Genomic DNA, 27,211 nt, shown 5'->3' with positions numbered 1-27,211 from the left:
CAGGGAGAAGTCCTGACTATCTGCATTCTGGGGCTCATCATGGAAAAATATCTCACATTTAATACCAGACTTGCACTTGGGTTTTCTTTATGGTCGTTCACCCTCTTCAGGCCATGTAGTCTCCGAGTCCTGAGACTCTCTGATTTAGTCTTCCTGAGAGCTTAGGCTCCAGCGCCGACAGACGTGGTGAGGTCATCTGACCAGGCCCAGTGGAGATGTGGAGGAAGGGAAGATCAGGAGGTCTAGTTGCAACTTGTACACAATTTCAAGCAACCCCTGTTTTCACTATCCTCATCTTTTATTATTATCTGGCCTCCAGCTTTGGGGCCTTCTCTGAGAAGCAGGTTGGCTAGCTGTTCTTTGGTACTTCCAACCTATAAGTGTTTTTGTTTGACCTCTCTTCTCCTTAGTAAATCACTTACTCATTTTTTTTTTAATACTTACTGTGGTACAATGCATATTAAAAACCTACCATTTTAACTATTTTTAAATGCACAATTCAATGGCAACAGTTATACTTCACATTATTGTGCGACCATCACCAATATCTATTTCCAAAGCTTTTTCATTATCCCAGTCATTTCTCATTTTTCCATCCACTTTAGCTTCGCAACTGTGTTCTCAGGCAAGAGGGAGCTCCTACTTTCATCACAATTGAACCTTATGTTTGTGCTTTTTTTTTTTTTTCTAGTTTTAGGATGATTTTCAAGAGAAGGGTACAGAAATGTTTTTATTCTGTCATCATAAAACCTAAAGTCCCACCTCTTTATTTTAAAGATGGGACAATTCTAGCCTGAAAAGATTAAGCAACTTGCTGATGATTTGCCTAATTACCTGTCAGGGCACTTTCCATCAACTACATTATTCATATCATTACTGGAGTCCCTGTGAATTTAGATCTTTTCTTTCTTTCTTTTCCCTCCTTTCCTTTCTTTTCTTTCTTTCTTGTACACAATTTTAAATTATGTATACCACAGAGATCAAAGATGGTGTTGCTATAGTAATTATGAGAACAGTGTTGGACAGTTGATGCTCAGGAAGTTAGATCTTCTTAAATTCCTGTGGTGACATCAACCAGGAAACTGAATAATAGAATTAAACCTCTAGAACTTCTTGGAAGTGCGGTCATGGAGGAACTTGCTGACCAATGTTGACAGCTAAACTTACCACCTTCTCCTAGAGCTGGCAGACTTTATTTTAGAAACTGTGTAATACCAAATGTTCAATATTTTGCTGAGAATGCATCCCAAACCAGATGTAGATAATATTTGAAACATCTAATAATGTAATAGTAAAGTGATAAAATTACATCTTCTGTGCTATGATGTGGCTTCTTACGTTATAAAACCCCACTCCCTATATTCTATATATTACTGTGGCCGCCTATTTCAAAGTGAGAGAAATTATTTTTATCTTAGGGATTATCTCCAATGATGAACTGGAAAGAAAAAGAGCCTCAACAGGATAGTGTGACTTAAATGGCACGTTAAATTTTAAACCCGTTGTTAATGTGAGTGCTGCTAGAGGAAGAGGGGAGGAAAAAGAGAAGAATAAGGGAAAAAACCCCAAAGAAATAGAACAACAATGCTCTCTGATAGGCACCTTTGTCACTCTGTTTTATAGATGAAAGAGCTAAGGTTCAGAAAAGTCAAGTAACTTGCCTAACACCACACAGCTATGATCTGAACCCAGATCCAGTGCTCTCAACAGCTCAGTTCTGTGGGTAGGCTAAAAAGTTCCCAATAACTCAAAAACAAAGTTTGGTTATGTGAATAAAGTAAATTGAGAGTAAGCACAAAGTATTACAGTACACTGATCATGGTGAGGGCAGGGCAATTTCTTCTTGTTTGAAAGGCAATTTAGTCTCTTCTTTTTGAGTAGACACATCTGTTACTCTTGATAACTAGTCATAAATATGGAAAACACCGGACGAGACACACTAAACTATGCCCATGAAAATGTAGTTGAAAAATTTGTTCTTACTTTTAAATGAATTTGATGTAGAGTTATAAAAACCCATTGAACCACAAAATTATTTTAGCACAAAACTTATTTTACACACTAACAATTTGGTCAAGAATTGTAAAAATGGCCTCTGAGCAAGCGCAGAGAAATGCACCGTGTGCTTTCTCTACTAGAAAGCCCTTGGCCCCTCCCTTGGGAGTCCAGCGACTCTTCTTTTAGGGACACTTCTAGTAAGTTAGGTTTTTTCCTTTTCTTATAAACCAAAGCCCATCAAAAGCAATAATCAGAAAGGGATGAGATACCGCTAAAAGAAGGAACACAAGAACATCAAAACATGACTGTCATGAACTACTAAATTACTCAAGAAGGTGGTACCTGAGGTCAGAGGTTGTCAAACCACAGCCTGCAGGCCAAATTCAACTCCTGCTTGTTTAGTGACAAAGTTTTAATGCAAATCAGCTATGCACAGGGCAACTTGCAGAGCTGAGGAGCAGCAACAGAGATTACATCGCCTGCAAAACTTAAGAGTATTAGTATTTGGCCCTTTACAGAGAAAGTTTGTTGACCCTGTGATCTAGCTCATTAAAAGCCTGGGTAAACAGCTTCCCATACCTCACTGGGACCTGTGGTCATAGTACATCTAAGTTATCCAGAAATTATCGGCTTATGTTTAGTATACTTCAGTATGCACTAATTAATGAAGCATTGAAGGCCACAATCCATTTTATGAAGGTCTCCGGGAAAAATTGTTATTTTTAACTGACACGAAACAAACATTTCAGTTAACCAGGAAACTGCCTCTATAGAACCCCTGAATGAATTATGTTTCTAAAGGAAAATCTAACATTTCAAAAAAAAAAAAAACTATTCAGAAGTTAAAATCTTTAAGTTATTTATTGGCACAAGCAGGTCAACAAAATGAAATCATTTCAGATGCCCTTGCTGCAATATTCTTTCCCCTTAAGATCAAAGTTCATGTTCTAATTTCCTTCAGGTGATCCAGTCTCGGGGCTATAGAAGCCTCGTGTTCCCTAAACTGAGCACATTGGAAACACTGATATCAGACAAGTGAATTGGCATTTTTTGAAGAACTACTGCTGTAATTTAAACTACTCCTTGATCTTCCCCAAAGCATGCTAGAGAACCTAATTTCCATAAAACTTTCTAACCCAATTTGAACAGTATAATGTGGACAGTGGGGAATAAATGGGTTTGATCAATTATGAATTTATATGATATGTTAGTAAGCTATTCAGGCTAAGTCTTACAATTCAGTATTTTGAACACTAATGCCATGCAACATAATTTTAAAATGGTGCATTTCAGAAAAACCTCACTAGGGCATATTTGCATATTTGGAAATCTAATTAACCCAAGCATATCTTAAAGCTTTCAAGAGAGAACATACAATAACATTTTTGTCAGCTGAATGTTTGCTTGAGGCTATGTAAGGATTTTATCATCTGGTGTAACTTAACCCTTCAGCTCCCAATTTTCATACAGGGGCTATCTAACCTGAGAGTGGGGTGTGGGCACACAGAATATTCCCCTCTCTCTGGGCCTGCGATTGGGGGTTTGGCATGAACAAGAGGACTCTGGCCACTTCAAGAACACCACAAAGGGCCCCTGATGTCTCTCTCTCCTACCAAATCCAAGTCCCAAACTGTCTCTTCTCCTTTATCTTAGATAGTGTAACTAAGAGCTGTTTTTCTTACAGGAACACTTGAATTAGCTGGAAAAAAAAAAACAAAAACCACCACATTGCATAGATGAAAATCATCTCTCTTACATTTTTTATGGGGAAACTATTTCAAAAGGACACACAGGCCTAATAAGGGACACTGGCTGACCCACCCCCACAGGTACCACCTTATCTGGCCGGGAGTATAACTTTCTCCAGTGAGATTTTCCTCTTCCTGTAAGCCTGAATCAATGCCCACTACCAAAAAGGAGAGAGCAGAAAGTAAAGGCCAGTTCTTTGGACTTACTAGCTCCCTACCAAAAGGCAACACTTTGATCCCTATACGCATCACTCTCTCCACATGCCTGGTAGTGGAGACTAATCCATGGTCAAAGCCCCAGTCTCCTGAGATCATTCCTCTGTAGTTGTGGCCATTTGCCTTACCTGTGTGAAATAAACCAACCGACCTGCTGTCCTGTTACTGCATCTTTCCAAGGGTTGCTGTAAACATGGAGGCTCAGACTGCAAGGCACTATTTGCACTCACACGGCCTTCACCTGTTTTGCCAAGTTCCCTGTGGATGCTTCTATTAGAGAAGCCTACAGAAAAATATTGCTCAGGAAGAAATGGAAGTCCCAGTATTAGCATTAGTTAAGTAGAAAACAAAATTTATGAGAAATCCTGATATGCTCAGTAGAATCTAAACACATTATATTTGAAATTTCAGGAGATACAATAAAAAAATTATGTACTTAATTTGCAACAATATATAGTCAGTTCTGTAATAACGCTCCTTTTAAAATTGAAAATTTGTTCCAATAGGACTGATTTATTAGGGAACAATTTGAGCATAATGCAAATTTTGCATTTGCTTATTATGGATTTCTTGGTAAGAAATGCTAGGTGAGCACAGAAAACTGTACCCAGCTGAATGAAATTGTGGAGAAATTTACAAAATGCACACAAGCACCCATCTCGAACTTCTCATTTCACTTCTTGTGCTATGACTCAGTTACGAGCCACATTTGTGCCCTTCTGCTGTCCCAACTTTCCATCAGATTTTAAATCACCTCCTTCCACTACACTTCACCCTCTGATTCCGACTTCATGGTCTTTTTCATGGTATACTGCCATACTTATTGTAGTATCCATGTAATGAGTGTAGTATTACTATGTGTTCCTCAACTATTTAACATGCGTAAAAACCATGCTGCTATTTTTCTTGAATTTGTTCCATTTTTTGAAATGTGATTTATGTGATACATTAAGGTCATTTTGAATTCTAGTTCTAGCTTTCCAAATGTTTGTGACCCCTGTTAGCTTAGTGTAATGTCCAAACTTAAAGATTTTGTATGTCCCTCATGAAGTTTTTGAATGTTTGTCTCTAACCCCACTTCCCCCTAAGCTGTAATTTTCTATGCAGCATGATGAATTTAGAAACATGTCACCTTATAACAAAACTGACTGTAAATCAGATTTCATTGTTTTATTAAAGATCAAAGAAAGGGCAGAGGACAGAATCAATAACATTTTAGTTGATAAAATGAAACAAATGTTTTGATGTGTCTTGCTAGCCAGAAATAATCAGTTCACATAGGATGGTTCTCGTGGCATTTCAGAGCACACTGGGCCCTCTTCCCATAACACCTTGATTCAGCTCAGATGTCATCTCCTCTGGCAAACCCTACCCAACTTCCAGAACCACCCTGATCTGTATTAGATGCATCCACCACGTCCCATGTATTTCAAAGCTTCCTGCTCATTCCTTTGGCCCAGGCCTCATCACATCACACTGCAATTCTGTTTACTCATTATTCTCATTCACTACACTGTGAGCTCTTAAGAGCCGTCTTTGCACATGTATTTGGATTCCGAGCATGTAGCATAGTGTCTAGCACAGGGGAGGTGCCCAGAAAATGTTTGTGAAGGGAGAATAAAGGAATGTCCAGTTATTTGTATTACTCACAGCCTTGAGCATAACGCTTTGCACAGAGAGAGCAGGCACTCAATGGGCATTGTGAATACACGACAGAAAACCAAAAACAAGAAGTGTACTTATTTAGACAGGAAAACGGCAAGCAAAGTCATTTCTTGAACGTGTCAAATAAAGCCTTAGTATACATAATGTATATTTACCTTTATAGATGCATAAGAAAGGAAGAGGACTATGACATTTTCTAACCATGAAATAACACTTAAATTCCTCAAGAGGTAATCTGCCTTAGCTCTACCATCAAGCAGGTCAGCTCTTAAGCTTTCCAACCAGGAAGGCTGATTCCATTTTAAACATCTTCAAAGATGGTATTGTGTCTCTTGGTAGCCTTAGACAATGCTTAATGATAGTTTATAATCAAGAAATCCCTACCAATGTAAAAGCAAGCTCTCCCTTGCTACTTTAAACTAATGTTCTTTTGTTCTTTCTTCTGTAGGGATGGAGAACTGGTCAGCATTCTTATTATAAACCTCTGTATACTATAAGACAGATATTAAGTCATCTCTTAGCTTTCTATTTTCCTGCTAAGCAACGAAACTCCTTTAATCTTCCCCCACATGACCTATTTTACATCCCATTAAGCATTTCCGTTGTTCTTCTACAGACCTTTTCCAATTTTCACAGTTCCTTTTAAAATGTGGAAACTCAAAGTTGACAAAACAATTTAATAAAAGCTTATACAACGCCAAACACAACAAAGGATTATTTCCTAACTCCCTAAATCCCAGCATCGTATGAGTTTTATAGCATGCTTTGCTAAAAGCCAACAAGCTCTTACCACCTCTCTGTGCCTGTCAATCCTCATGCACTCTGTGAACGTGTGGCGTCTGAACGGACAGCTGTTCAATGGTGCCCTGAGCACATGCGATACCCTCTGCGTCTGTTCTCACCAGCTTGCTGAACTAGGGCTTTGGGGCGTGGAGCATGTTCCAAGTGTGCCTCATCCTGATTTTCTATAGTTCAGGCCATGAAGGAGCTAAGCGTGTCATTGGCAGAGCAAAGGTGGCCTTTGTCATCTTGTCTTAGGCTGGGCACTACTCTGCTGACTCACCTTGAGCTCACAGCCCTTTTCTTTGGATAATCGTCTTTCCTCTGCTGAGAGTATTGTTTACTTTCTTCTCTCAGGATATAACCTTGAATTTGTCCCATTTTTTTGAAATGTGATTTATATAATTTATTAAGATCATTTTGAATTCTAGTTCTAACTTTCCAAATGTTTGTGACCCCTGTTAGCTCAGTGTAATCTCCAAACCTAATCAGTATGCTTTTCATTCTGTCACCCAGGAAATAATGAAATGCAGAATGAAATCTAACATAGGCACCAGGACTGAATCCTAAAGATCTCTAATTAACAGACCCCTATGGCTTATGATAAGGACTTTAGAGGGTGATCTAAAAAAAAAAAAAAAAAGGCATGTTTACTTAATTGTGATTTGTGATGGGATCTACTTAGACATAATCTTCTTACTAACTGATAAAGGATAAAGGGGTAGTAGTTTATGGGATGGAATTAAGCATGATCGCAAATATATAATTATTCCATCCATTGCTTTCCTTTACCCTGTGTAGGTTAATATTTCACCATAAAAGGAAATTATACCACTTTGGATGATTTCCTATTCGAAAAACAAAAAGATGAAATTATAACCAAGGTTGTATTATTTATTCATTTATTTATTTTTTAAATAGTCTCTATGCCCAATGTGGGGCTCGAACTCACAATCCCAAGATCAAGAGCCAGGTGCCCCTATAATGAGGTTTTGTAATGGTGATCATTATTGATTATTGTCACTGTGGAGCTTAAAAATAAATCAATACCTAATTAATTAACTATTTAAAATGTAAAATGTAAAAAGATTTTTAAGTCAGTCCAAGAACTAAATATAGGGACCTGATTAATTTAGATGACTGTGATAATCATATTGTCTTGAGCTCAAGTTGCTTAATGATTCAACAAAATACTATGTAACTGCACAGAAAGGCAAAAACTAGTGAAAAGGAACGTTGAAGTTAAATATATTCACTAAAAAGATTCTATTACTTTCTAAACTTCAAACTAAATACTCGATACTGTTACAAAAGAGTAAAGCAATTATATCTTAATGGTTGTAAAGGCTTTCTTTGTTGGTAACTTTAAATTAGGTAACTAAATTTAATTTCCTCTTAAAAATATTTGATACTAGAGCAATTTCCATCAGATACGATTTTTATCCTTATTGCAACAATTTCCAAAAGATATAAACAATACACCTAGAGATAATTAACAACAATGTCCTTAAATAACAGTGTTCAGTTACTCAAAAATATTTATTGACTGAAAATTCAGTTGCTACATAGAACCTCTGCGTGATTATTTCTTAATTTCTTTTAGCTCCAGGTTCAGTTATTTTGTTATTTTAGGCTACTAGGTTGTTTTATGCCACTGTTTATTAGATGTTTTCAAAACTGCGCAGAAATGGGTCAAGGGAGAATTACAAAAAATTATCTCACCAGACTCAGATTTATGGAATGTTTGATAAAGGGATATCTGCTGTTAACAGAAAAAGGAACATATATCAAAAAGAAGAAAAAAATCTGAGCTGTTTGTTCAGCAAAGAGTGAACTGACCTTGGAATTGTATTGTATAAACATACAATTCTCCCCCATTTAGTTTTCTGCTGGCATATACACTCTGTCTGCATATAATGTTAATGCATCATTTATTTATATCAAAAGCCTTCCCTAGACAAGCATCCTAAAATATAGTAAGATAACTTTGTTCTGGTATTAAAGGAACTTAAGAAAATTCTGACTCTTAAAATATGCTCTTCTGTAAAATCAATTCTCAGATATTCAGCGTCTAATCAATGAGCTGTGGATTGTCTATAAACATGCTCAAATACTTCTCCTCCTCTTCCTTCCTTCTCTTCATGTATTGGCTTTCACTGCTCATTAGCACATCCAGGACAAGATGGGCTAGGTGACGCAAATCTATCAACTTAGAAGCCTTGCCAAAAACTTGGGGAAATTCACTTCCCTTCAGTAATCTTGTTTTTCATTACAGATCTTGAAATATGTTTAATTAACAGGATTAAGTCCAAGGTCAAGTAAACAGGTCATATAAAGGAATGATATCATAAAATATAATTTTAATTCTAACATACCATCAGCTTATATTCTTACTAAATACTACTTGGTATTTGTTTTTCTTTTAATTTTATATACTTTTTAAGATTAAAAATTTACATAGACCCTTAAAAATTAATGCATGGTTTTTATTTGCTTGGGCACATTCTATTACATTGAAGAGTACTTGAAAAAATTTGTCATTGTTGGAGATTTAGATACCATTTTATTATAGTGGGTTTTTTATTATAATGGCATGAGGATTAGTAGAATTTGACTTATGAATTGAAATGTGCAGGATGAATTTACTGTTTTCTTCAATAACACACAAAGAATTCTAGAAATAAAAAGATAAAAGATGTATGGAATCTGAATCAATCTAGATGTAAATTTGACAGTTCATTTTTATTACAAATGATAGAGTTTTTGAGATAACAGGCTTATAAATAATACCAAAAATATTCAATATCAATATTCAATATCAACCATACAAATGGAATCTTTGTGTGGTTCAGTGAGGAGTCTTACTCATACTAGATTGTTCTGATATTCCTACTTTAGTTAAATCAGATTTTTCAGAAAAGAAACTTAAAGATGGTTTACCTATTACAGGTAACAAAGTTTTACAGGGTAAATGTTTAATATTTCAACATGAAGATAATTATGCCAATTAGGGGGCATTTGTAAAATTGTTGTGTAATATCAAAATAAATATAAATAATAGTTTTTCCAGACCTTTGTTTTATTATACATCTAACAATCGTGGCTAAGATAGCAGGAAATTCAACAAAAGTTAGAATGATTACATTTGTATGTTTGAATTGCTGGAGATGATGGAATTTTTCCTTACAACTTCTGTATCTTTCAAATGTCTGATAAGAATAGTTATCATTTTTACAGATAAAACAGGTGTTAAAATAAAAAAGTTTAAAAACTAAATACAATTCTGAGAAGATTGGAAGATTTCTACTAGCATCCTCCAAGGGATCATAAATCTCCAGATGTTATATATGATGCATGCTGACTTCTCTCAAGGCTGATATACAATCACTTGGAAGAATCATGACTTTATTTTAAAAGTCTATCTTATCTCCACTGGTTACAAGTATAAAGAACATTTTAAGCATTAAGGAAACAGAAAAATCTAAGATTCTCTATCTGCAATTTTTTTTCTCATTGCTAGATTCCCCTCAAACCAATTACTGAAGTTGATATAAGAATGTCTAAAATATAGGGGGAAAAAAAGATATTTGAATTATTCATGCTATTTGAAGCAAATTCATAGTATTTAGTCAACAAAGAGTTATTGGGTTAATTTCAGTCAGCACTAGATGCTGGATAAAAATGAAGGAAAAAAAGACCCTACCATTTCCCTCTCGGGTCTCAGGATGTATGAACTCGAAGTCTAGCTGCTGGTGACAGTGGTGGCAAGGATTTGTGGGCAGGAGGGATCTGCCCATGATTTCTCATGGTCCTGTACTGTGGGCTTTCACCCTGTTTAGAGATGCCTCATTCCAGACAACAGTGAAGAAACAACCACAGGAGATAAGATATAAGTAGAAAATGGAACACATTTCATTTTTTTAAAATGCTTTAATGACATTTTTTTTTCTCTCTTTGAGACATTTTATGTTATGGCAAGCAACTGGAGGGGAAAAAGGATAAGACAATAAAAGAGATCCTGGAATAGATTCCAGTATAAATAAATAGTGTTTAAAATGAGGTCTCAAGCTATAATATCTAGAGTTAAAAACAACTGATTCTAGTCTTGTGGCGGGGGGCAGGGGGGTAGTGGGTGGGAAGATGGGAGTATAAGTACTAGAATGTACTTCTAGTGTATTCGCATAGAAGAATAAGACACATTTTAAGTCCACATTCACCTTCACTCTCTTTCCTCTTTCCAATGTCATTATCATTGGGAACTGACTGGAGAAGGGGGTTGGAAATTTCAAGGGCGTCTCCTATTTAAGTACAAGTTAAAATTAAAAAATGTGCATCCCCTGCCACTACTATAGGGCAAAGAATATATAGTTGGGTGTAGGCAGACAGGGATTAAGTCTTATTTGTGTATTACACTAAATTATTCATTAGACATAATTCTTTCTAGGCAGGTTGACAAAGAATCATAATAAACTGTTTAGTAAAAGCAGGGTTTACCAAACTGTGCATATCCCAAATGCAGTTTTAAAAATGAGAGGCAAGTGGGTTATCGCTGAGTAATCATTTATTTTATTTATGGGTTATCATTTATTTTCTTTGTAATTTTCTATATTTTCCAAATGATAAGGATACACATACATACGTACACACATACACACAATTTAATGAGTGCCTTACATAATGCCAGGAGCTTTAAATTTATTACTGCTAAATTTTCAATGATTCTACAATATGAGTATTATTACCCCTACATTTCTAGAGGGGGGGAAAAAAAGACTGAGGCTCAGAGAAGGTTAGCCCTGCTTAAGTTCACACATGGAAAATTAAATGCCACAGGTCAGACTTTTTTTTAAGGAAAAATACTAAAGAACAGAGATGAACTGCTTATTGTTGCTGTGAGGGGCATTTACGGGTCTTGGATATTACCGTGACAAATCTTTCTAGCTATTACCTGAGGGTTTTTACCTAAATCCCAAGGACATCTCATGGACTGGTTCCAGGCAAACATGATTAACAAATTCTACCCGGGCATACATATGTGTCTGGACAGACATATTTGTCTGGGCAAGAGGTTCATAACTTTGATCAGAGGATGATTAAGGTGCTTGTTCATGAGCGAAACCTAGTACATAGTTTGTTCTTCTAATAAACTTAAGCAGTATTCCGGGGCACCTGGGTGGCTCAGTGGGTTAAAGCCTCTGCCTTCAGCTCAGGTCATGATCCCAGGGTCCTGGGATGGAGCCCCACATCGGGCTCTCTCCTTGGCAGGGAGCCTGATTCTCCCTCTGCCTGCCTCTCTGCCTACTTGTGATCTCTTTCTCTCTCTGTCAAATAAATAAAATAAAAATCTTAAATAAAATAAAATAAACTTAAGCAGTATTCCTTGTATGGTTGGATTCATTAAAGATAGTAAAGTGATTAAAGGAGGGGTTGGGGGTGTGTGGGGTCTAGTGTGGGGGGGGGTAGTGTGGGGGGGGGAGCCAGAAGGCAGCTGCAGCTGGGACAGATAGATGCAGGCTGGGAACTTAAGCTTGAGAGAATAATGGAAGGCCGTGATTCTCAAATTTCAGCATCATCAGAATCACCCCGAGATCTTGTTAAAACACAGGTTGCTGAACTCCATCCCCAGAGCTCCTGAATCAGTCAGGTTGTAGTGGGGCCTGAGAATCCACATTTCTAACAAGTTTCCAGGTAATGCTGCTGTCGCTGGATAGGGAGTAACACACTGGTTTGAGACAGACTCTGGGACTCAATAGGGTTTAAATCCTTAGTCTACTGGTTACAAGGATAGGATCAGTAACAAATTACTTAACCTAACTCTACCTCAGTTTTCTAATCTGTAAAGTGGGCATGATTATATCTAATTAAATTGAATGGGATAACACATGTGAAGGGCTTATTCCAGTGTATGACACACATTAAGAGTGCAGCAGACTTTATGCATAAATCAATAAACTCAATAGCTCAGTAAACATATATATACACATCTAATAAGGTTTTATATATATATATATATATGTATGAATACACACACACACACACACACACACACACACACAGAGACTTGGATTAGAGTTATAAAATAACAAAACAACTCCCATAGAATAGGATAATATACTAAATCAAAGCAGGTTGAATATAGTATGGTTAAGATAGTTTTAATTGTCTTTCAGATAAATAAGCCCTTTTCAAATTATTGAGTCAAGCTAATCATATCATTGCTATTTCCTTAAATTTGCAGCATTTCAATCACGGCAGATCCATCAATGCTAAGAGAATCCATGGTAACCACACAAAGTAAACATCCACCTACCCATTAGTGCCAGCAATTATTTGGCATTTGTTATGTTAGTTAAACTGTGTAATGGTGTGTGAGAAATCAGTTTCTGCTTCCTTGACCCTTTGGAAAGCTGGTTTTCCAACCCAGCATGCCTTGCTGAGACTCCAAAGTGTGACAGCTGTGACTTCAGGCACTGATTCTCTCACAAGCCCCTGCTGGAAATGAGGCAGCAAACATCATGGTCTCCTCCAAAAGAGTAAGAATCTTTTATAGGACCTTGATTATTGATAATGACCATTTCTATTTTGGGGCTAACAGCTAAATAGGACTTACACTGTTCATTTTAACAAGTATTCATCATGAACCCTGAACTGTCTTTCAGAGAATATTAATTTTAGGTGCATGTTATACACAAGAACACAATGAAAAGATGATTTTCATGCTTTTAGATATTAAGAAATATATCCTGTTTACTTGTATTGAAGATGTACAAAGAGATTTAAAAATAGTTAAGGACAGTTTTAAATGTAAATCCATCTTCATGCTCTCACAAATCCTTAAACCTTATTTTAAAGATACTAAGGATCTAAAACTACACAGAAATTTTACTCAATATAATTTTTAACTCACCAGATATTTACTATGTCTCCTTAGTAAATTCTCCTGTATCAAATTCTTGGAGAGATACAAAAGTGAATAAGCCCTTAACTATTATGAGGGAACTGATAATTCACAGAGGAGAGGAGATGTAATCACGAGAGGGAAAGGGAGGGCCTCTGGGGCATGGCCAAAGTCACAGAGACTGGACTGAGGATGAAACATTTACAATACAGTGAGAAGAAGCCCAGCCTGGCTTGAGTAGAAATTCGTGTTCTAGAGAAGTAGGAGATACTGTGAAATAAAAGAAGACCTGGGGGTGAAAATGAGTTCTGCGGACCTGATCATCCTGTTTACAGCCATAGGTTTTGTTAGCCAGAATCCTAATGCCATCATAACAGGTTTTTTGTTTTTTTCCCTTTACTGTTTCTGCATCTTTGTGCCACTCATGGATATACCTAGGAAGCTGTTTACAAGGAATGACCACAGCCATGGGTCAGGTTCTTCTCTGTCTCAATAGGCACCAAGATTTGACTAGGAAAGTAACCTTTGCTAGGAGCAGAACATAAAGATGGAAAGGTAGAAAGCTGCTTGGTCACGGCAAGGAATGGTGGGGAAGGGCTAACAAGGTCATCCCCTATCCCCTCCGTTAAGCTTCGAGTGTCTTACTTGTCTAATGAACACGTGCTCTATTCTGGCCTGAAGACAGTATGTTCTCTTTAAAGAAATCTGGGTTGGCAATGGCAGCTTCTATTTTAAAGCATAACACAATATGGCACCAGGGCAGGGGACATTATACAAGAAAAACATTCTCCTTGACATTCTTGCTGGCATGCGAAGGGGAGAGAAACCAGTGAATAAACATAGTAAGAAAACCAAATATTTATTCTAAAGCCACGCCCAGATGACTTTTTTATTCCATGTTCGTTGACCTCTCCCACTTCTTCCCTTCATTGCAGCAGAAAACACAATGCCTCCCTATGGATAGAGTTATGTTTACATGTAATTTTACCAGAGAAATATGAACAAAGGGATTTGAACTAAGCCTTATTAAGAAAATGCTAAACACTGCAGCTTGTTTACTGTGTAACATTTCTAATACAATTTTAGAGTAATGCAGAGTGGGGTCCTAACTATAAGGATAAAGAGGAGAGTTTCACATAATATTTTTTAGGTGGAAAAAAAGAGGCAAGAATGAATCCTGAGCACAAAGGTAAATAAAATACATTGGAGAGTACTTACTCTCCACTTGAAGTCAGAGAGACTCTCCTCTTTAACTGCTATGCAGATAATACATAAATGTATTATGTATTTCATTTGTAAGCAGAAAAGCTTAAAAGGATATTTGTACATCAGGGCATACTTTACAGGATTATAGTAGTAGGCCATCAATACTGACCTTATCTATACAAAAGATTTTTATATTGGGATGTCAAGGAAATGTACCAAGTTCATACAAAAACAAGTCCTTCAACATTCAGTAATACAGCTGTGAAGTGAGTATTCTGTTTTATAATCCTTTCACTCTGTGCATTGCTGAATATAATACATGGCAATGAACTTGCTATGAAAACAACAACTGATATTTCAAAATGAAACTTTCCTCTGCTTAGACCCAGAGGAAGAATGCATCCATTTGCTCAGGGTGCTGCCTGGCTACACTTCATTTATGCAGATTTTAGGTTAATTGATAGGACTCACAGACAAGGGTTCTATAAACCATTTTACTGAGCATACATCCTGATTATAATGTCATGTTAAGAAATGGAGTGCAATCTGTCTTCATGTCATATTTAATAGATTTCTAGTAAATAGCCCACAAGTGCTCCTTCTAACAGGTGATGAATTATATTAATGCCCTGTTGTACTTTCATAATTAAGGGTCTGGCAGGATTTCCATTATAATCAAGACTCATGGTAGGAAACAAAAGGAGTGGTTTTTATGTTTCCTGGCCCTGACCACAGTGCTCCCCTCATGCCCACAGCCACTTTGGGCCATGGGGAATACACCTGTGAGGCCAGACTCAGAAAAAAACCCTGCTGTTTGGGTATTATCAAACTCCATTTTTATCGAAGCATTCCCTTTCTTTCCTGGCTCACTTGCTCCTTCCATGAGCATCTGCTCTCCCTTTTTTCACTCATAAAAGTTGAATTTTCCTTCATCAGGAGCAAGCCTGGTGGCTCCTCTTTGATGCCATTTCCTTTCGCAGACTTCATTGCCCTGCTGTTTCCTCTGGAAGAAACCTGCTCCCCGTATCTGAGATGCATAGTGGCAGCATTCTTTACCTTTTGAATAACAATGAATGAAGTTCATAAACAAAACCAATACGAAGATGGCAAAGGGAGAGGTGAATATGATTGATGGAAACACTCTCTACACAAAACAAAGATGAATTTACCAGAAAATTCAGAGGGTAGAACTAGAGTCTGTAAGAGCCATTCTAAAGCAGCACTTCTAACAGCAGGAACGTCAGAACAGCTAAGCCAGAGGGAGGAGGGCAGAGTCCAGATAGGATGGGAAACCGACCCTGTGTCATTTTTCCCTCAAGTTCCTTTGGGTGGAGGCATCACACCCCATGTGTGTTAACACTCATCAGAAATGGAAAGAGAAGGGGGTTGGGTAGCGTGGAGAATAACAGAAGTGGAAGGAGAGATGGGAAAAAGAGGAAGACACGATGAGAAAAAAGGAGGGAGGCATGTTCAGGATTGGTTTAACCTACTTTGAAGTAAAAGAATCGAGGTCCAAAAGGGAAAAGGGAAAGAACAGAGTTGCCATTCATCCCCTTTCATGGATTAGCAATTTTGAAAAATCTTGTTATTTCCATCACAGGCAGACTATGTAGTCTAGTGAGCAAGCCCAACCTTCGGGGTTTGTACAGGTGAGGTCTCTGATCCTTACCTCTGCCCCGCCCCACCCTACCCCCCATGAAACAACTGCATCAAATTAGACAAGTTACAAGTTACAAGGGACAACAATATTAATTTCCCAGAGCTTTTATTTATTTTATTTTTTATTTAGATATTTAAAATATTTTCAAGGAGTCACAGTCCCACTGCTATCTCCTTTCATGTCATATAAATTTCAAGTTATTTAATTTTATAAATTTGTAATCTAAGTTATACTTAAGTCTTATTTTTACAAAATTCAGACATAGTTCATTACTATTAACTGGTGTGTTAATATTGTTGAGTGACAATATTAACAAAGGTCTAGTCCCTAATAGTGTGAGGTCCACAGAGATGTTCTGGGTCTGTTCCACACTGTAAGAAGCAGACATACAACTTCGGTTCCCAGATGTCCATGAGTTCCTGTTACCTACTTTCTACAACATACACTCCAACCTTCTAATGACCTTTTCCTTTGGTCAAACCTGAGCAAATTTTTGCTCTTGCAACCTAAAACAGTTGCATCAAAGTCAGATAAAAAAGAAAAAATGCTTATCATGCCATCTAAATTCCTACCTGTTTTACATTGGAATTATATGACTGTGAGGGAAGATAATTTGTTATGCTTTTAAGGTAGGTGAGATGTTCAAATATTGAGACACTATTCAGAAAACGAGTATCCATTTTATTTAGCACACAATAAGAATATTATGCATAGAATCCTCATATACGCACTTCTGGGCAAAAGAAAGTATTTTTTGTTGCTAAAGTTGTATATACTTTTCTAGAGTAAAACTTTATACTAACCTTTTGTAGAAAATCAGAAAGAATTAGTATGGTATATACGATAACCTACTATGTCATCGTGCCAGAAGTTTGACCAATTCCTTTTCATGGAAGTTTGAAAATGTCAAGTTCATTTTTAAACCCATGGCTAGTTTCATCTACTTTAAACCAAAAGTGACAAAATAGGAATTGACTGGGGGGAAAATTCTGCAATCCACTGTTCTTAATATTTGATAATCCATGTGAAGCAGGTTTACCACAAACTGCTGTGACAGAACAAAGATGACAGATAAACTCCTGTGACCAAATTAATTGGAAATAGATGCCTCAGTCTTGTGATCCTATTTCAGTTTTTGAAAGAATTATATGCACCTTCAGAGCACGCCACGTCTAAGGATGATTAGTCCTTGCACTGCTGGCATCAGGCTGATATGGCGTGTTGCCAAGTGTCTCAAGAGAAAGCTAAAAGTTCAGTGGAGGTGGTGCAGACTGTGTAGCTATTCCAGGATTACCTCAGAGAACATTCTGGCTTTTCTGCTGAAAGCTTGTCAGAGTTTGATATCTATTCTCTTTGTGCCTGTGATGTGTGTTTTCAGACTGCCATAAATGGGCTTCCTTAAATTGGTCTCTTGTTTTTTTCACTTTTGCCATATTGCTGAGAAACACAAGGTAACTTCAGGCATTTTATCAGGCCATTTACAGCCACATATCTTTTTCTACCTTTATTAGGATTTATACCTGTCAGAGTGATCTGGTATTAAACCATGGCTACTAATCCCAAAGAGAACTCTTAATGTTTTCCGTTTGGCTGGAAACAAGAACATGATGTTTATTACACAGAGGTAAATGGTCAAGCATCTATAAATTTGCAGCTAGCCAAACTAGACGCCAATATTAAACATAACCAAAAATGCTGTTAATTAAATAGTGAAATATCCTACAAATAACAAATTATAAACATATCATAATGTCTCTCGTATTTGTTTCAAAATAATTCGGTATGTGGGAAGCGAGTAGGGAAGGTGAGAATATAGACAGAACCAGTTTAGCTGTCTATTGTAACCGCTGAGGCTGGATACTATATCCACAGGCTTTCATCATAGTTTTCTATAGAGACTTACGTTAACATTTGAAATTTTCCACGATAAAAACATTTTAAAACATAAAGCCTAGCAACTTTGGAAGGTTATATTATCTAATGTGGTTGAAATAAATTTACTTTTCAGACTAGAAATATAATCTACTGAATGAAACATCAGTATCGAATCTACTTTACACAGTAACCATAATAAATATATGAGATAAAATATATCTGTAGCTAGAGTAAATATTTCAAAGTCTAATATAGATATATGCTCTTTATACTGATAAATCTACTTCTTGCCTTGTCAAACCAACCATAACTAATGTCATATAAGGAAACCTGAAAGAAACAATTATTTCCACAGAGACTTTTTTTGTGGCATGTTTAACTTCAAATGACAAAGATGTACATGCTCTCAAATTAACCTTTTGTTAAGGCAAAAGGAAAATTATAAGATTAAACATACACAAAAAAACAGTCTACTCAAATGTTAGAACAACCTACACAAACTTGACACTAATTTTGACATACTTATCCTTTCAGCTAAAATATGAATAAGGCTACAAGAAGTATCTCCGTTTACACTAAAAGAACTCAGCTATCCATAAAATATCTTTATAGTCTCTTTTTTTCCCTAAACAAAAGCTTTTGGGATCTTTATTTATTTTATTTAAATTTAATTAGCCAACATATGCTACATGATTAGTTTTTGATGTGTGTTTATTAATGATAGCTTTTTTTTGAAGACTTTATTTATTTATTTGACAGACAGAGATCACAAGTAGGCAGAGAGGCAGGCAGAGAGAGAGAGAGGAGGAAGCAGGCTCCCTGCCGAGCAGAGAGCCCAATGCAGAACTCAATCGCAGGACCCTGAGATCATGATCTAAGCCGAAGGCAGAGGCTTAACCCACTGAGCCACTCAGGCGCCCCTTAATGATAGTTTTTTTGAATGTAATAAGGATATACACTGAAATCAAGTAAACTGTTTGAAACAGACCTAATTGCATCACTTAAAATGTATGTTTAAGAAGAACAGTCTTTCAAATCATATTATATTAAGAGTTATTTTGACAACTTGATAGCTATTCTCGTTTAAAAAACATATTACATGTTAACCCACAGAGTGTTTTACTTTTTTAAAAAGATTTTATTTATATATTTGAGAGAGAGAGAGGGATCACAAGTAGGCAGAGAGGCAGGCAGAGAGAGAGGGGGAAGCAGGCTCCCTGCAGAGCAGGGAGCCCGATGTGAGGCTTGATCCCAGGACCCTGGGATCGCGACCTGAGCTGAAGGCAGAGGCTTAACCCACTGAGCCACCCAGGCTCCCCTGAGTGTTCTACTTAATAGAGTGACACACTTATGAATGTGTAGCCTATTTATGACAATTTCAAGAACCATCATTCAAAAATTAAAAATATATTCCCCAAATCAGTAAATATCTAACAAATAATATAATTTTATTATCTGTGAGATCAGTTGTGGTAAAACTGTATTGATATGGCTGGGTACATTTTCTTAATTTTAATACTACCAAATTTTCTTAAAAGTCTATGCAAATTTAGTGATATCTTAAATTGAAAATTACTAATAAACTCAGGCCAAAAAAGTCACATTATTGAAACTTTGTTACAAATTTTTGAGTGAGTGCATTTATAAAAGGATGACTGGGGATGATTTGCTTCTTTGAGAAGAACTAGGGAAACACAGGAGTGGGAATTTACAAGTAAATTACAGTTCATATACTTCAGATATTTTGTCTGTATAGTCTTTAATTATTAGGGAAAAAAAAGAAAAGGTAATATTAAGAGAAAATATATTTTAAGTGATACAGAAAAGACTCAAACCACATAAGTAGTGTAGATTTTCAGCTACTCATATCCGTTATTCCTAATGTGTCAGCCAACACGCTGCCTTTCTTAAAAGAAAAACAAAATACAAAAAACAAAACCCAAAAAATAAAATAAAACAAAACAAAAAACCTTTAGCTGCAATATGGTCATTTCTCCTACTTGTAAAAGCCTATCCTGGAAAAATTTTTATTTTAAAAGAATAACAGCACTCACAGAATGAAACTTTTTATACTAGGTGCTTTGTATAAGTTCTCTCGTGTCCTCCTTCCTGAACTCATGAATTATTTTCAGGTTAGGAAAAAGGCTCATGTAAATTCAGCAGCTCAAGACACAATCTAGTAAGACAGTAGTAGTGCCTGGGCTCAATGCCTGCTCAGCTCTTTGCACATTGTGTGTCCAAAAAATAAAACCTGTCTTCAGAGGGCATCTTGTTTATTGTTTTTAAACAATGCTTACAATAAAAAAATTCAAAGCCAAGAAATTTAGCATAACTTAGCATATATTAAATAGATGCTCTAAACCATGGTTGAGTATGAGAAAATTGAGAAATGGGTTTTAAGTGTCCTTGGGTATGAATAAGAAGCTCTGGTCAGGGCAAGCAATGAGTAAATATATACCTATATATATTATCTTAATGATAAAAGATAATACTTTGGTAGTGTTTAATTCATCATGAATGTATTAGGTGAAATTGAATTGATGCTGATGGCTGAATTATTTTCTAAATTAATTAGACTCTTTTGTATAAATACTGGTACCAAAGAATACCAATGGAAATTTTTTGTGTGTATATACATGTGTATATATGTACAAACACACACACACACACCATGTATATATATACATACATATATGTGTTTGTGTGTGTGTGTGTGTGTGTTTGTATATGTTTGAAAACAGAAATCTAATAGTGAGAATTTAAAATCATCAATACAAACAAGTGGTATCACCAGGTATTCTTTAGTGCACCAAAAAATCTTAAAATTCTTCTTTTTTTAAAAAGAAAAATAAACTTTCAAAAAATAAGGATCAAATGACAAAAAAAAATTCAGAATCTCCTCATAATATATGCTGTATGTAATACAGCTACAATATCGTGAATTCTATGATTACTCTGAAACTTAGGTAATTCTATACCCAGGAGCCTAGCAAGATATCACCTTTCAACTCATTACCACTTTTTTCCTGCCGTAGAAACAGATTAATCTGAGAACTTACTGGCCAAACACTTTTCCTCCACTTTTGCAATTAAAATTTTTTTCAATCATTTTTTCTTAAAGATGTCATACAGGGTGCTAATGCTTTTATAAGCACAATCAACACCTTCAGAGCACTGAAAAATTGATATGAGTTGAACATATAGGACTGCCAGAATAGTCCCTTTTCTAAGTAGTTCGGTTTTAGAAATCGTACCCTTGAAGAACCAAATAAATGATTTTATAAAAAGGAGAGCAATACATTTACAGATCATTTACTACATATGAATGAAACCTCAAACACAAATAATCAGTACTATTGAAAATAGACCACATTTGGATGTTTAGTTTCTAAACGTGATAATTTTGCTTAAATTGATTAAAAGAATAAAATTACTCATCTAGATATGGCAACACATTTGAATGTTTTGATCCATTAGTTTAAAAATGATTCATTAATTAAAGCAGCATGATAATCTGATCTTTTGTTCAGCCTAATGTAGGTAACCACCCACCTGGAATTTAACCCCAAGCTAAATTTTCTCTTAGACAGCAATGAAATTTGGCAGAGAAAGAATTTCGTGCAAAGCTAATTTTTGACTAGACTTAATAAGTAAGAGGATAATCCCAAATGGCTATTTAACCTCATATTATATCTATTTGTCCATAAAGTGTTCTCATCTGAACATCTAAGTAAAAGTCTATTTGATGTATTTGGAGTTTGTAATATTTCTAGATAAATATAAAGACATGCTGTGATTCCCTGAATTAAGCTAATTTCTCCACTAGGTTCTCCCTGTTGGAACTGTTTGTGGATCTCTACTCAAAAAGGCCACCACTGCTAGGCTCCAAGAGGGAGCTTTGATGTTCCCTTCTTCTCCTCCCTTAACCTATCCACATTTCTCTCCATGGGGGAATCGTGTGGACCTCAGGTTGGATTCTGGCATGGTTAAATGAGTAACAAGTTCTAGGGATGCGACTTTCACAGGACACAAGAACTTTTCTTTACCCAGTATGGTGTCACTTGCTTCTGGCATCCTTCTATGAGGTCCTACTCAACATGCTCCCCACCATCCCTTTTCCCTCAGGATGGGCAGGCAAAAGTGTAGCTACTGCCCCAGGCGGAAAAGGTGCAGATGGGTGTACCTTTTAACTTCTGTGCGGTTACCAATTTTAAGGATTGGAGTTTAGGGACAGAAATCCACTTGGTTTCTCCTTGGACAAAGGAGCACTCCATGTATTTTCTTTCTTTCTTTTTTTTTGAAAGAGTTTCTCTGTTAGGTTTGGGGCCAAAGATGTTCATTATCACTTATTCATTCAATAGTTGATTATCAGGTGACTAGTAACTCAGGGTGCACACTCGAGAGTCAGTCTCTGTAATCTGAAATCTAGTTCTATCACTGTAAAATTGTATAACTTTAGCATTAATTTCTTTGTGTCTTAGTTTTCTCATCTGTAACTTGGGAACAATAATAATAATAACTCCCAAGTCAGGTGGTTGTAAGAATTGATTAAGTTAATAAATGTGGAAACTCTTAAAATAGATCTGACATATAAGGAGTGCTCAATAAACATTAACTACTATTATTGATAATTAATATAATAAATATGAATAATGCCAATCTTGCTTGGCAAGGACACAAATATGCATGCGAAAGATAACGTCCCTGCCCCCAGGGAAACTGTCTTACAGTACTGAGCATTCATCTTCTTAAGGACTGCTAGGATTTGTCTGAGTCATGATTCCTAAGGTAAAGTGCCATCTTAATAATAATCTAAAATTTTATCTTTGTAACAAATATCAACTGTCAGAATAAGACCAGGGCCAAATCTGAGGCTCACGGGCTAACAGGCTAAAATCTTCTGTATATTTAAAGAGGCCTCATTTTATACTTCAAGCTTGATTTACTAACAAATGGTTTTTTAAAAAGTGATGATATTAAATAGGTATCTGAAAGTCAGCTGTCATGAGAACGAATTAAAACATATGTGACACAAAGGATGCTAGCCTTTCTTCTCAGCTATTTATGCCTGTCTTCAGTCACGGGGTCTTGTTTTCTCAAGGCCTCTGGTTTGTCTAACATGACTTCCCAGCTAACACGGCTATGTGTGTGAACAGATGGAACAGGTAAATGGTCCTTCTGAAAGCAGAGACAAGAGTATAAAGGCTGAGTCCAAGGAGCAAGGCTGAGGCTTCATGGGTTATAGTGCTAGAGGCCTGGGAAGTGTCATCAAAAGCAAACGTCATGCACGCAGAAGATGTATTTTTTTTTTAATTCACCTTGTTTTGATTTAAAAGAGCATAGTGTTCTTTGAAGCAGTGAAACCTAAAATATAACCAATTGTAAAACTCACCAGAGAAACACTAAATGGCATTAGCAAAATCCACAGAACTCTGCTCACCACCCCAACCCTCACTCCATCCCCGCCAAGAGTCAGATTTCGTAGGTCTGGAAGAAAGATGGTCATTTGTAGTTTCCGCATTCGCAGAGCTACCCAGAATATTTGAAAATATTACCAGGGTTGGAGGCACTCATCTCAATCTGTTCTTCAGAATTATCATCCAGCCCCCAACTTTTTTTTTTTTTTAAGTTTTATTTATTTATTTATTTGACAGATCACAAGTAGTCAGAGAGTCAGGCAGAGAGAGAGAGGGGGAAGCAGGCTCCCTGCTGAGCAGAGAGCCCGATGTGGGGCTCGATCTCAGGACCCTGAGACCATGACCTGAGCCGAAGGCAGAGGTTTAACCCACTGAACCACCCAGGTGCCCCCCACCCCCAACTTCTACAGAGACTCTGGTTTTACCAGTCTAGGGTGGGACCTAACACTAGTATTTTAATAAGGCATGCTACATGATTCTAAGGTGCAGTCAGACCTATGGACTATTGGCTTAGTTCAACAGTTTCCTTCTGAGCAGTTTATTACAAAACTGGATGTGATTTCTCTGCTTCAAATCTGAGATATGCCAATGTCATTACCGGCAGAAGTTACATGAGCTCTTACTCTGCATAACCTACGGCACCAAGTGAAGATGCAAACGTAACTTGGGGTATACATCCTAACTACTGATGAAGCCAAATTATAGATAAGATTAAAAATTAAATTCCAGGGTGACAGAAGTACCATGTAATCTTCATCCACCTCCACAGAAATAACCTGAAGGCTGCTCTTTCAGATCTAATTTTCTCTTACTACTTTATCTCGTTCTCTTTTTGGTATTTAGATACTGCTTATGCTGGGAGAAAAACAATACTGCATGGTTTATCTGCTTTTTTACAATATCCTTTCATCCGCTTGGAAAAATGAAGAGTCAACATAATTTATTTTCAGGGGTACCCTACATAAAACACACTTTAACATATCTAAGCATATCATTCCAGTGCTTAGGGTAGGGAGATTTAATCACAATATTTAGTGAAATAAGAACGAATTACCTAAATCAGAATTTTTTTTCAGATGAAGTGAGAGGAGTGATGAAATAGGACTTTATCTATTTGCATCTAAAAATACTGAGATAAAAATTATACATACACACATACATGCACACATACTGACATTTAAGGATATAAAGTTGGGGGTACCTGGGTGGCTCAGTTGGTTAAGCAACTGCCTTCGGTTCAGATCATGATCTGGGATGCCTGGGACAGAGCCCCACATCGGGTACCCCTGCTCAGTGGGGAATCTACTTCTCCCTTGACCCGCCCCCACACAAATAAATAGATAAATAAATAAAATCTTAAAGAGAAAAAGATATAAAGCTGAGGTAGGTATATGACCACCTATAATGTCCATATGACCATAATACCATGTAATGCTGAGATTTTCCTTATAACAAGGACTAGGCAGAACAAGGTACAGATCAGCTCTTCATACAGTTTAATGATCAACAGATTTAGTTAGACTTGGAAGGAACTAACTTCCTACTATGGGAATACAACATACTACAAATATCCTGTACTAACATGAAAAGTACAATTAAATACAGAGAAAAATGAAATTTTCTATTATTGCACACCAGACAAGAACACTGTCTCCCTGAGACTGGAATGAGACTTGCAAAACTGCTGGCCTCGAAAAAAAATGTATAAACAATGCTATGACTCTTCCAATTTCTATCATTATTTTTTTTTTTTTAGTTTTTTTAAAATTTATTTATTTGACAGAGAGAGGTCACAAGTAGATAGAGAGGCAGGCAGAGAGAGAGAGAGGGAAGCAGGCCCCTGCCGAGCAGAGAGCCCGATGCGGGACTCGATCCCAGGACCCCGAGATCATGACCTGAGCCGAAGGCAGCGGCTTAACCCACTGAGCGACCCAGGCGCCCCTCTATCATTATTTTTTTAATGTTAAAAAAATTTTTCAAATTGAAGAAGACACAAAAAGATGGAAAAACATTCCACACTCATGGATTGGAAGAATAAACATTGTTAAAATGTCTATGCTGCTCAGAGCAATCTATACTTGCAATGCCATCCCAATCAAAATACCATTGGCATTTTTCAAAGTGCTGGAGAAAACAATCTAAAATTTGTATGGAACCAGAAATGACCCTGAGTTGCTAAGAAAATGTTGAAAAAGAAAAACAAAGCTGGGGCATCACATTGTCTGATTTCAAGCTTTATTACAAAGATGTGATAACCAAGAGAGCATGGTACTGGCACAAAAACAGACACAGAGATCAACAGAACAGAGCAGACAGCCCGGATACAGACCCTCAACTCTATGGTCAATTAATCTTCAACAAGGCAGGAAAAAATATCCAATGGAAAAAAGACATTCTCTTCAATAAATGGTGCTGAGAAAAATGGACAGCTACATACAGAAGAATGAAACTCAACCATCTCTTATGCCATACACAAAGATAAACTCAAAATGGATACAAGACCTCAGTGTGAGACAGGAATCCATCAAAATCCTAGAGGAGAACATAGGCAGTAACCTCTTCGACACCTTCTTTCAAGACATGTCTCCAAAGGCAAAGAAAACAAAAGCAAAAATGAACTTTTGGGACTTCATCAAGATCAAAAGATTCTGCACAGCAAAGGAAAGAGTCAATAAAACAAAGAGGCAACCCACCAAATGGGAGAAGATATTTGCAAATGACACTGCAGACAAACGGCTGATATCCAAGATCTATAAAGAACTTCTCAAACTCAACACCCAAATAACAAATAATCAAGTCAAAAAATGGGCAGAAGATGGGGCGCCTGGGTGGCTCAGTGGGTTAAAGCCTCTGCCTTCAGCTCAGGTCATGATCTCAGGGTCCTGGGATCTGCCTGCCTCTCTGCCTACTTGTGATCTCTGTCTGTCAAATAAATAAATAAATAAATAAATAAATAAATAAATAAATAAAATATTTAAAAATAATGGGCAGAAGACATGAGCAGACACTTCTCCAAAGAAGACATACAAATGGTTAACAGACACCCGAAAAAGTGTTCATCATCATTAGCCATGAGGCTAATCAAAATCAGGCAAATCAAAACCACATTGAGATACCACCTTATACCAGGTAGAACCGCCAAAATTAACAAGGCAAGAAAAAACAAATGTTGTAGAGGATGTGGAGAAAAGGGAACCTCTTACACTGTTGGTGGGAATGCAAGTTTGTGCAGTCACTTTGGAAAACAGTGTGGATGTTCCTCAAAAAAATTAAAAATAGAGCTACTCTATAACCCAGCAATTGCACTACTGGGTATTTAACCCAAAGATACAGATATAGTGAAAAGAAGGGCCATGTGCACCCCAATGTTCATAGCAGCAATGTCCACAATAGCCCAACTGTAGAAAGAGCTGAGATGACCTTAAACAAATGAATAAAGAAGATGTGATCCACATATACAATGGAATATTACTCAGCCATAAGAAAGAATACCCAGCTTTTGCATCAACATGAATGGGACTGGAGGAGATTATGCTGAGTGAAATAAGTCAAGCAGAGAAAGTCAATTATCCTATGGTTTCACTTATTTGTGGAATAGCATGGAGGACATTAGAAGGAAGGGAAAAATGAAGGGGGGGAACAAAAGGGGGAGATGAACCACGAGAGACTGTGGACTCCGAGAAACAAAAAGTGTTTTAAAGGGGAAGGGGGTGGGGTGATGGGTCGGCTCAGTGATGGGTATTAAGAA

The 27,211-nt window shown here is 36.7% G+C and overlaps 1 protein-coding gene across 1 annotated transcript in view; it reads right to left on the bottom strand.

The window, feature by feature from the left end:
- FBXL17 (F-box and leucine rich repeat protein 17) overlaps positions 1–27,211 on the bottom strand; it is a 512,415-nt gene that overhangs the window by 108,767 nt on the left and 376,437 nt on the right. The window lies entirely within an intron of this gene.

Source organism: Meles meles, chromosome 3 (assembly GCF_922984935.1).
Source record: "Meles meles chromosome 3, mMelMel3.1 paternal haplotype, whole genome shotgun sequence".
Classification (NCBI taxonomy): domain Eukaryota; kingdom Metazoa; phylum Chordata; class Mammalia; order Carnivora; family Mustelidae; genus Meles; species Meles meles.
Note: the sequence above shows the minus strand (reverse complement) of the source record. Positions and strands in the feature narration are given on the sequence as shown.